We start from the raw sequence: 12484 nt of genomic DNA, 5'->3' as shown, positions 1-12484 counted from the left end.
AAGAATAAATAAGTATCATTAAATAAATACATGAGTAAGATGTCCGTATGTATTCGTCTGGCTGTGGGTCACACCTCTCACCCCACTCAAATCTTCACCTAGTTACCCCGGAGTCTTACTGGCCATCTCATCACCCCCGTGTTGGTGCTCCCTACCCCATCTGTTACTTGAGGGTGGCCCTCAAGTGTGACCACAGTCGCTCAGACCCTCCCTAACAGCCTTGCTGCCCGTGGGGAGAGCTCTCCCTCTGGACTCTGCCAGTGTCTCTGTTGTCTGAATTGGAGGTCCCTGTCTCCAAGGAACCAAGATTCTACCGTGATCCATGCTTGGAAAGACCTCTCCTTCTACCTCCAAACACCATCTGTCTATCTGGCATTAAGACCGTTCACATGCTTGGGATTGCCATGAGAGCCAACTGAGACAATGGATGTGAAGAACATAGCAGAGGCTGCTCCTTAAGTCAGCCCCTGGCAAATTTTAGTGTTATCATTATGGTTTTAATGCTATCATCACTATTACTTAAGTGTTAGAAAACTTCAGAGAATGAGATCATTGGATGCTAGAAATAGGGAAAACGTTACAATTTCATATGGGTTCTAGAGTCAGAGAGGCCTGTATCTGAATCTCTATTTGATTATCTAAACAGATTCACACAGGAAACCCAATCCTTCTGAATCTCAGTTTCTTCACCTATAAAGTGGAAACAGTAACACCTACTGTGCATATTCATTATGTTTTTCTCTAAGGAAAGAAAAGTTATTCAGTTACCCAATAAGAAGTATACTTCATCCGAGAACAGAAAACAACTCCCTGTTTATTGCACGTGTCGATTTATTCATGCACACAGGAGAGAAAGATAGATGTACCCAAACTGTAGGATACAACATATTATCCTTATTTTATTCCTTGGCCTTAGTAGACCCTTAGTAAACAAAAGCTAGTCTTAAGACTGTAAGATGACTAGATTCAAGTACAGTCTCAACGAATGAGCAAAATAGGTTGGTAAATTGAGTGGAGAGGATATGGCAGGACGAGGGGACAGCACAGGGACCAGCTTAGAAAGAGGATTAGCACATCGAACATGAGTGGAATTCGGGAGAAGGCAATGGTGAGAGGAAGTCATTGGGAAACAGTGACAGGTAAGATGGGCTAAAGAAACTACTGTCTCCACCACCAGGTGCAGGCTGAGGAGCTAATGGAAATCAGCCATCATGGGCTCTAGATCAGGGTAGCTTGATGAAATCAGAGCTGCAAAAGAGCAGCCCGGCCATGATATGCTTGGTGCATAGTGCAAGGAGAAACTCGAGAGGTGGAATCTTCCATACCTGAGGATAGTAGATTAAAAACATCCTGATCACCTCCAGCATGCACAGTTCAACTCTCTCTTTCCAACCTAATTGGATTTCACGTGGGTACCCACTTCCCCCATTGATGCCCATCGCTGCTCCAAGATTCAGGGGATTTGCAGATATAGATTCCATAAGGATCCTAGTCACTCACCTTCTACTGACTTTTCGCTTAAAACACAGTAGAAAATTATTGACATTATTTTCTTGAAAACCCTTCCCTGCCTGTACATGTCTGTGTCAATAATTGTCACGTTGGCAATTGGAAATGGGCCTTTGGCAGCTCGCCTAGGAATGTCAAATAGTCTCCATTAGGTTTGAAAGCTCTGAGTTTCAGTAATGGGTTGATACTCTACCTGATACGATTGTACAAAATTACATAATTGATTTCTGGGACACTGTGCCACACAAATTTTCTAGGTTTCTTTTATTTTGTGCCTCAGAAGGCAAGTGTGCTTTCGTTCATTTTCCTCAGTAAGAGGATTTCAAGTCTTGCTCCTGACTGGCCCAGATTAAACTCAGGTATATTATAAGGCTCTACACTTTTTCTCAGTTATTTTACACATCAAAGCCTATGATTTTTCCATTGGCTTCTAGGAGTTGGTAACCCAAAAGTGGGCCTGAGAATTTTATGCACAACTCTAGGTGCATAAAATATACCAATCCGAGAACAAAAGAAGTAATGAGCATTTCTTAATTGCTGCAGTATTTCTACAGTTTTCATTTTTTCGCTTTATGATCGTTACACATGTAGTATTTGTTACATATCTTTAGAGCAGATTTGATTAGTGCAGGCATCTCTTTTTTTAAAGAAGAGTGACTTCTTATATGTATAACTAAATTACTTTGCTGTACACCTAAAACTAACACAACATTGTAAATCAACTATACTCCAATATAAAACAAAAGTTTAAAAAAACAAACAAACAGTGATTTCTAAGCCCGAGAAAGCCTATGCCAGGGAACAATGAAAAAGTAAGAAAGAACTGGCTTGTGTGCGATCTATTCTCTCAGTGTCAGTGGATACAAGGACTAATGGGGCTCCCATTCTACCATGAATGTACTGTCTGGGCCAAAGCAGAGAGAACAAGCTGAACCAGCCACATTCAGTGACACCCGGTAATTGTCCCTAATATTTAAACAATGGCCATGACAAATCCGATGCTCAGAGATAAAAAAAAGAGGCATTAGGCTGAGTATGTGCTGGGGGACTATGGGTGCATTTTGAAAGCAACATCTTATATGAAGAGAGAGAAGGAGAAATATTATAGACGGCAAAAAGCACATAATAATAATAAGAATATTTTAAAGGATATTGAAAGATGAGAGATTGGATTTTTTAAAAAGAACTTTCTGAATGAAAATTATTTCATTTGCTTAATTAGGCTCACAAGCTAAATGCTAAACTGAGTCACAATCAACCCATATTCAAATATACTGATTTTCAGACATGATTTTCAGACTGAAGGACTTAAGAAAACTTCTTTCTTCTCCTTGAGAAATGCCCTTCTTTTACATAGAACTTGTCAAATGATTAGTAAAAATAGATTGCTGTCAACAGATAATCCCCCAAATATTTCCAGGTAAGAAAAGTGACAATCTGTAAATTTTATGTAAGTAAGACCTAACACGATTCATTGCTATGTATCATGCCCACAAGCACGCAGGAGTCTCCTACCAAAGATGTACTATGATCTTTATTCTGGTATTCAAGGGAATCTTGTTATGATCATCTCAAAAACTCCATAACAAATATGGTTTTACTGTTTGGAATTGTGACATTACCCGAAGTGTCACAATTTTTCTCAAGTGAAAATCAACTGAAGTTAAGTTTGTTTTGAAATTTTCACAACTTCCTCAGAAATACTTGTGACGTGTGCTGATATGTTATGAAACCAATGCTTATCCACTTTTCATGCTCACTCATCGTGCAATGCTCATTCCAGTCAGTATGAATAGATTGGCTATTCTATACTAGGCACAGTTGGGTAGCCAGTAGGGACACAAAAATCAATAATTCAGCACAGTCCCCACCCACGTGGAGCAGAGAAACAAACCAATATTCTAAAACAGAAATTACATTCAATTGTTCTTAAAGACAAGAAGAATCTACCCCCAACCTCTCAAAAAAATTTAAATAGATAAAAGAAAATAGAAAAATAAAAATATTCTGAAGAATTCAGCTCTTAGCTCAAGAACAAGCCACCAACAAACTTTGTTTTACCCACTTTCACAAACTTTAGAAAAGTTTTTAAAGTTTTTTAGTTTTAAAAAACTTTAAACTTTTAAACTTTAACTTTTAAAGTTCCTCTTAAAAGGCTAATATTTGAATAATTTTTTCAGTGCATCTTTGGGGTAGAAGGCCTTTCCTTGACATATTTACTTGGAATAGCCATGGTTTTCTCTCAGTTATTTTTACTTTCTTAGGCAGGTGCTTGAAAACCATAGTTCTGACATTTGACTTTCCATCACCTCCTCGTGGAAGCATTCAATTGTCCATGCTAGACCCGCCCAGCATTCCCTTCACAATCATGCCATATTCCCTTGGGTGACTGGTCTTTCAGCCTGGGTCCTGAAGAGAGCACAGCACGGAGCAGAGCCCCCAGCCGACCTTGAGTGACATGTATCGAGAGCAAGAAGCACCCCTTTTGTGTAATAAGGCACTGAGAATGCGGGATTGTTCATTACTGCAGCTTAACTAAGCCTATCCTGATTATACCTCCTTTTAGTTTCACTCATGAAATGTTCTCAGGGTTTCTCTCTCAGAGGAATTGAGAAGAAAAAGAAGAAAATAAAAGCCCTCAGCATGCCACCACTGGGCTTGGGGGCCTTTGCTGATGTGAACTTTTTTTTTTTTTCCAAAGGCAGAAACATAGATCAGTGGAACATGATGTGCACTTTTTTATGTTTCCTAAGAAAAGGAATGACTTCTCAGACCCAGAGAATATGGAGCTATGCCATTATCCTATAAAGAAGAGGAAGTTTTTTTTCTTCTTAGAATGGTTAAATCCCTCCAGCTACCCCCTAGGCAAATGGCTCAGACTGGATGAGGCCAGATCAAGAGATGAGTGGAAAGAGGACTACAGAAGGCCACTTTTGGAGATCTGAGACGTCAGCACCGGGTGTGATGGGTCAGCTCACACAGACATCTCCCATCAACCTTGTATATGATTTCCCTAACAGTTTGGAGTGACGTGTAGTGCTGGACACTGGACTCCGGACCCCCTTTCCAGTAGTGAAGTTTTCAATTTCCCTCCATCTTATTGTCTCTGATTCACCGCAGAGACTTACATTGGACAGGCTCTTCCTCAAAAACACCCTTCTCCCTGCCTTTTGAACCCCTCAGGCATCCTGTGCCAGATGCAGACCAGTGCTTCTGAGTCCTGGCTGTGAGGGGCTCACCTTGAGTGGACTTCCCGATGCATCGATGGAAGGAGGTTCAGACTCAGCACATCTGGGGCTGCCCTCCCCCATGGGCAATTCCAAAACATCACACTCATGACTCCCCTGTGCAGGCAGATTTCTACTGTTGTAGAAATCCCTTTCCTCTCAGGTCACTGGGGAAATAAACAACTATTATTCATTATTATTAACAATTATTAATAATTATTACATTGTTTATAATATATTTATACTGTGATATTATATATTTCTTATTAATTATTAATACTATTTTTTATTAGTTGTTTATAATTATGTTAGTTGTTATATAATAACCATTATTATTATTATTGAGCCTATACAAGCAATTTCTGAGCATTAAGTCATTTAATTCACACACCAATCCTAGGAACTGATATCATTCTCATTTTATAAACTTATCCAACATCACACAGGAGTGGGACTTCCCTGGCGGTCCAGTGGTTAAGACACTGCGCTTCCAATGCAGGGGGCACGAGTTCGATCCCTGGTCGGGGAACTAAGATCCCACAGGCCATGCAGTGCCACCAAAACACAACAACAAAAACAACAAAATCACACAGCAGTAAGTGACAGAACCAGAACCAGAACCCATGTCTGCCAAACTTTAGGCCTTCTTTCCCGAAACAGAATGGAAACTCCTTTCTTTAAACTAAATTTCTTTGTATTCTTTCAAGACACAGCCACACCCAGAAGAGATGTTACACTACGGGACACTGCCTGATTCTCCTCAGCAGAGACTGGCCTGGTCCTCACCAGTCTGACCTCCTCTGAGTGACAACACAGGAAGACCACACTCCCACCTTCGTGAACAGAGGTTGGGCCTACGAGACCAGGTTCTGGCCAGTGGAATGGGAGCTCCTTCCAGGCCTGGCCAGAGAACTTCTTGCAGGCTGTCCACACTAGTCCTGCCCCCTCTTTGGCATCCACGGAGGTCCTGCGTTTGAGATGGCAGCCTCAACAATTAGAAGGGCTGGATGTCTAAGCCGTCTCGCAGAGAAGCGCTTCCCAGAGGGTGCCAACCTGCACCAGACTGTCACAGGAGCAGGAATAAACTGAGACTTGTTAAGCCACTGAGATTTGGAGGTTGCTGTTTTAGCAGCTGGTGTTCCTCATCCTGATCAATACACTCTCCTAGGGAAATAATATGAAAATTCTCGCGAATGACATCGTTGAATTTCTCCAATTCAGCACGAATATTCCAAACCTCATCCTCACCAAGAAGTGTAAGTTTAGCAACCCCTGAGCCACGACTCTTAGTGAAGTAGCCAGAACAAATAACAATACAGCAATATCTCACTTACTGTCCACACAAGAGCCCTCACCCCTAATAAACGGTTTCTCCTGGAGTATTTCTAAGGTAATCAGCTTATTCATGTCATCCAATTCTACCTGACTATTTTGAGCTCTGTCTTTAAAAATCAATTCTGAAAGTCCCTATTTTAAAAGTCTCCTAAAACCACCACATGTGTCAGTGGGTGAAACATGCCAGTTTATTCCACCTGCTCACGGGATTCAGAGGTTGAAGATGCTGTTCCAGTGAATCAGTGACAACCCATATGGGGGTGTTTTAATCAGTGCTTCAAGATGCACGTGGAAATAATGAACTCTTGTAGGTAACAAGAGCAGGAATATAGAAAGCCTCATTGTATTGTTGCAAATGGTGCATTTATTTTGTATCACCTGAGGTTCTCAGGTGTCCCACAAGAGAAAGGCCAAGTAGCACGATCCAAAAGCAAATGAATGATTCTTTTGGTCTTTTCAATCTAGCGATTACTGGACAAGACTCTGATTACCACCATGTGGTGGTCAATGGAACCTAAATTCATGCTGGATGATGGCTTAGAATATTATATGTGCACAGGCTAAATGTGTCATACAGATGTCCATCCACTTCAAATACGTTTAAAGAAAGTTTGGCAAAATACAAGGCTGGGACGTGACAGCTCTATGACATCTAATAAAAAAGATAACAACAGAAACTCTACATCACTTATAGCACAACAATTAGCAATGGGCTCAGTGATCCAAAGACTCAGTTCGGGGCTTAATGTTCTCATATTTTTAAGTTATTAAGCGAATATTGAGATTTTTTTTTGTCTCCCAGAGACAAAGGGAGAAAAACTTTCCAATAACAGTATTTGAAAATAAAGAATGACATTTCAAACTGGATTTATTGTATGTTTGGCAGAAACTAAAGAGAACAAAAATGTATATACAACTGGCACTCTTTCGATGGTGCTTCGTATCAAGAACTTCTTAAAATAGGCAATAAGTTTGCTATATACTGCCTTCTCTTATTTAAAAGATATTCCTTTGGTTAAAAGAAGTGTCAAAAAGTGGTCCTAGGATGCTGAAAGAGCGTCATCTGGGATGCTACACAAACAAGTGAGTCTTCAGCGTCAACCCAGATCTGATGAGTGACAATATTGGGGTTTGGAATAGAGGATTTTAATAATCACTGTGCAATTCTGAGAACGCCTAGTAGAGTCAGACCACTTGTGAGAAATCAAGTGTGAGAAAAGCATCCCAGACAGGAAGCATTTTCCTGCAAGAGAACCTAGAGAAATTAAACTCCAGTAGAAATAATTTTTTAATTGAAATATTAAAGATCTGAATAAATAAGAAGTCATTAAGTGTGCCCATCTAAAGAAAACAGAGATAGATGAAAGCGTATCATGAGGAAAAAATTCATTCTGCTTCTAGTAGAGATAAATCTAACGTTTAACTTTTTTTTTCTACTAAATAGAGAGATCTTAAAATTTATACAGATAATAACTAGACAGACAGACAGATATTACAGTTCCCACTGTGATTAGCAAACAGTTTAAGAGAATGCCTTTTAGTCTTTATTTTATATTCTTCCTACTGTTAGCTTCCTTCTGTTTTTAACAACAAAGACTCCATACCAGTCAAAAGGGAAAGGTTTTGAAGTAGCTATTAGAGAGACAGTTTCTCCCCCAAAACAGCCAGCACGATTCATCCTTCACATAACAGAACTGCTCAGTGGGAGGTTAAATTCTGAGAGCTGTTTGGTCAGGATTTAATATTACACCTTTCCATTTAGAGCTTCATGTCCCAATCTACTGCATTCAGGGTGCTGGGTACCCAGTCCCTCCATCATTGTTCGGAGGTTGTTGCCAAGTGCCACTGGAAATAGATGTCACTTGAGCAATGAAAACCATATTTTTAAAGGAAAAAGATGAGATGCCCCACACTTTTTAGACCACAGGGAAGTTTCAGTACATTTGAACAAGAATGTCAGGATAAGAGCAAGTCAGAAACCCACAGGTGAAAATACTATAAGAAACTTGGTTACAGACATGGAACAGACTTCAGCTGTTCATCACAATTCACGATGACAGCTGCTGCAAAGCCAAACTGTCTATGGTATTCTAAGATGCAGGTGAGAGAAGCATATAAAAATATTAGTATAGAAAAGGACATACGGTACCCCTATAAAGAAAGTGACCATATCATCCAGCTGTAAGTACATGAGGGCAGGCACATCCTTTTTGGTTCTTCATGAAATCCCAGTGCTTTGCACGCTCCTGGACGCTTGTAGGTGTGCATAAATACATAAAGAAATGAATTTATTTTGAGAGGACAGAATATGAAAAATTAGAACAAATAAAAGGGGCTTTCCTAAAACTATCAGGAAAAAATCCCAAGGTATAACCTAACTCTGCAGTGAATCTTACCAAGTTACTTCCTAAGTATCTTTCAAAACCTTCCACCTTCCCCCACCTCTGCCCTGCTCATCTTAATCTCAACCACCATCAGCTCTTTCCTAGACAACAAGAACCTTTTAAAGGATCTCCCTGCATCGACTTGAGCCCAACTTCGATCTTTTGTTCATATTTCAACCACAGCCATCTTCTCAAAAATGCAAATCTGTTCTTGACAGACACACACACACACACACACACACGCACACACACACATACCCCGCATGAGCCAGATTAAACCATTTCAATGATTCTCACTGGTCTTAGAATCAAGACCAAAATTCTTAATGTGGCTACCAACACCTCCATGGACTGGCTCCTCTCCACTTCCCCATGGTCGCCTTGTAGCCTGCTTTGGCCTCCCAGACTGCTCTCAGCTGCTCTCATGTGCCATGTTCCCTCTGCCACAGGGCTTTGGCACTTGCTGTGACCTCTACCTGGAGTGCTTCTTCCCTTTCCCTCGTCCTTTGCCTTCCTTCCTTTTTGTAATTACAAATCATCCTTCGGATCTCAGCTCACGTAGGTCTTCTTCAAGGAAGGCTTTGTCACATCCTCTATTACAAAGTCTGAAATCACCATGGACCTCTCCCTGTAGCACTTAGGAGAGTCATTATTTTATGTTCATTTATGTGACTCTTTGATTAAAATCTTTTTTTTTACTACACTGAACGTTCAATGAAGGCAGGGACTCTGTCTTTGAGTTTTACTCACCAATGTAGCCCCATCATCTGGCAAAGGGTTTGGCATGGTAGTAGGTTCTCAAGAAATATTTGTTAAATTCATGAATCAGTTAGGGGACCAAAGATTCAAGGGTGCCCCATATATCTGTTGGTTCCATATTCTGAGCCCCAGGTTTATTGTGGCTATTGCTTTTAAATGGTACAAATTTCCCTTTCACTTGTCAACCAATGCACAATTAAATGATTTCACCAAGTTAGTAATGATGCGCAAAAAGTCAGCCTCAGACAGCCGTTGGAACCAGAAGTCCAGAGCAAAGGGGAAAGATTAAGGAATTTCCAATAACCACATCCACAACATTTTTAGGACCTTAAGAAGCTTCTTGGGCATTTAGGCTAAAGCAACTGGTTCCAGAATGGCTACCATAGAATCTGATTTCATAAAGTTCAGAAAACAAAGTGTAGAATTACAAGTCAGACAGCAGGATAATATCAATGGAAACGACCGGTACTTTCATGAGGTTAAAACAAGAAAATTGGTTACTGAGACCCAGCTGACCAGCTGAATGTATGCACGGGCAGAAAGTTTCCAAAGTTTTTTTTTTTTCTCTTTTTTAATAAAATGTTCTTTCTTCGTCTCATGAACCCAAAACCGTATGATATCCACCAGAATATTTGGATTAGTTAGCAAGTAGCTCTGCAGACTTTTTTAACCTCTAAAAATCTACCAAAATATTTATCTTTAATAAATATTTAATAAATAATAAAACATAACATATATGTATATATATATGGAGGGAGAACTTGAGAATTTATTCTGTATAACAACTTTGTAAGGTAAATAAGTTGGTGTTACTATTATCACAATTGTATACATGAAAAATCTAAGGCTTAGTTGTCTAGCTGCTAAGCAGCTCAAGTGGGAATCAAATCGATTTCAGTCTCCTATGATCACTACCATCCCCTCATCCCCTTAAAAAAGAAAAAAGAGGTGCTGATTGTGCAATATTGTATATTAAATATTTTAGATCTAATTGAAAATATATAGGGACTTCCCTGGTGGTGCAGTGGTTAAGAATCCACCTGCCAATGCAAGGGGCACAGGTTCAAGCCCTGGTCCAAGAAGATCCCATGTGTGCCACAACTACTGAGCCTGTGCTCTAGAGCCCACGAGCCACAACTACTAAGCCCACGTGCCACAACTACTAAAGAGCCCATGCTCCGCAACAGGAGAAGCCACAGCAATGAGAAGCCCGCGCACCGCAATGAAGACCCAACACAGCCAAAAATAAATAAACAAAAAATTAAATAAAAAAAAAAGAAAATGTATAAAAGTGATCAATTTCACACCACCCAGGTTTTTCCATTTAGGATTTTTTCATAAATTTTTCCAAAAAAGAGTCTCTTTAGGCAAGGTTTAGAATTTTATTCCACAGTGAGACAAAGGATAAAATGTCCTCAGAGTTCCAAGCACATTTCTTGCTATTTCACTCACACAGAGGTCTGCTCTTAATTCTTTTTTTCTGTTTCATTCAAAAAGCAATTCCACGACCAACCTGAGGTTAGCTACATTAATCTAATGTCAACTCCATTATTGTTAATTATTTTATGGTGGCTATATTTTAACAGAAGGGGGACAAAGATCCCTCATGTCATTTGATAGCTCACCAAGAATTATATTGAAATAACTACATTGATTTCCAGATCTCAGCAAGCAACTAGGACATAATTAAACTTTTATCTCCACAAATTTTGCTGTCATTTTTTTTTAACTTGGTTACCTATTGTTTGGTAGACTAATCTTATTTTGCTTCTCAGGTGGGCCTAAAATTTCATTCAACGATTAAGAAATGAATTAAAATGAAAGACATGTAATATCTGGACATTTCTCAAATAAGAATTTCATTGGCATATTTTCTCTGGGTTCATTTTTTTTCCTGTTTCTTATTTGACTTTAATAAAGCTATACTCTATTGAAGTTAAATAAAAGCGTTCCTCTGAGCACTTGGAGTTAAATTAAAATAGCTATAAATCTGAAGAAGCAGCCATTTAAAGAGTCTACTTGACCTACCTTAGAAGAAATAACCTGTAGTTATAGAAAAAGCAGGCTCCACTGGGACCTGCTCTGTAAAACCAGCCCTGAGTTCCCAGGCTTTTCCCCCCTGTAGCGCATCTGTCATCTCACCTTGCTCCCTCCTCACTTCTCACCACAGGCCTTAAACTTGATGAGAAGGAAACTTTCTCGAGACTCCTGGAAATTTTTTTCCCGTTAAAAAAAAACATTAGCAAGCGAAGGAGCAGTATGGTGAGGTAGGAAGGAAAAACAAACCCACTAGGCTGAAAATAAACTTGAATTCATATTCCCCTTAATTATCTCTGTCATACTGTACAAGTCACTGTGTGCTCTGTGTCTCAGTTTTGTCATCTGAAAAATCTAAGGAACTAGATTAGATCCAGGGCCAGGACTAGGGAGACTCAGGCAAGGTACTCACCACCGGTGCAAAATGCACAGGGCCGCCAAAATTTAAATTGTATGCAAAAAAATCCATGATGAGCAAAATAACAAATGTTTAAATAAAGACAGGCTGAGTATTACTGGTTTTCCTTTGGTCTCAGCACAGCTCTGTTCCTCATCCTGATTTCGACCATCTGTAAACCCCTCTCCCTCTCACATTCTAGGACTAGGCTTCTAGTCCCCACTGGCAGCCTAGACACGGCCACCCTCCAGCTGCATCCGCCCTGGCCAGACCTGGACAGGGAGATTCAACCCAGCCCAGTCCGTTAGGAGCATCTTCAGGGTGACCTGTGAGAGTGACTGGCACCTTCCTTTTAATTCTCCTCCTGTTGTCCCAGAGACATGGTGACTTCGTGTGGCTCCACATTGGGACTTCTGCTCGTGATCAAGATTGAAATCACAATGTCATTTCCCTAAGAGCTTTGGGAGGGCACGGAGTTCCAGCAAGCTGCCCCACACACTGACTTGCACTGACTTAAGATGCAGCTTCAGACTGAAAACTGCATGAGGGAAACTTTTAGAAATTCTGGAAGGCTGTCTGTCCCCTCTGTCCCCAGCCTGTTTCCCTGCTCTTGCCCACCCCACCCCAGCGGGGCATTCCCTGCTTACTGCCTCAGGGAAGGGTAACAATGTGTGGAAAGAGGCAAAGGCAAGTCTCGACTTTTGAGGGCAAAGCTTCCAATCCTCCGACAGTTAATCAAAGTGTCTCGTTTTGTTCCTGGGTGGGAGTGGCAGGTAATATGCCAGGGGAAGGGACCACTGTGACATGACTCAAAGCAAGTAAGGCAACTTCATAGA

This window comes from Mesoplodon densirostris, chromosome 12 (assembly GCF_025265405.1).
Source record: "Mesoplodon densirostris isolate mMesDen1 chromosome 12, mMesDen1 primary haplotype, whole genome shotgun sequence".
NCBI classification, from domain to species: Eukaryota; Metazoa; Chordata; class Mammalia; order Artiodactyla; family Ziphiidae; genus Mesoplodon; species Mesoplodon densirostris.
The sequence above is the reverse complement of the archived record's forward strand: the minus strand, read 5'-3'. Positions refer to the sequence as shown.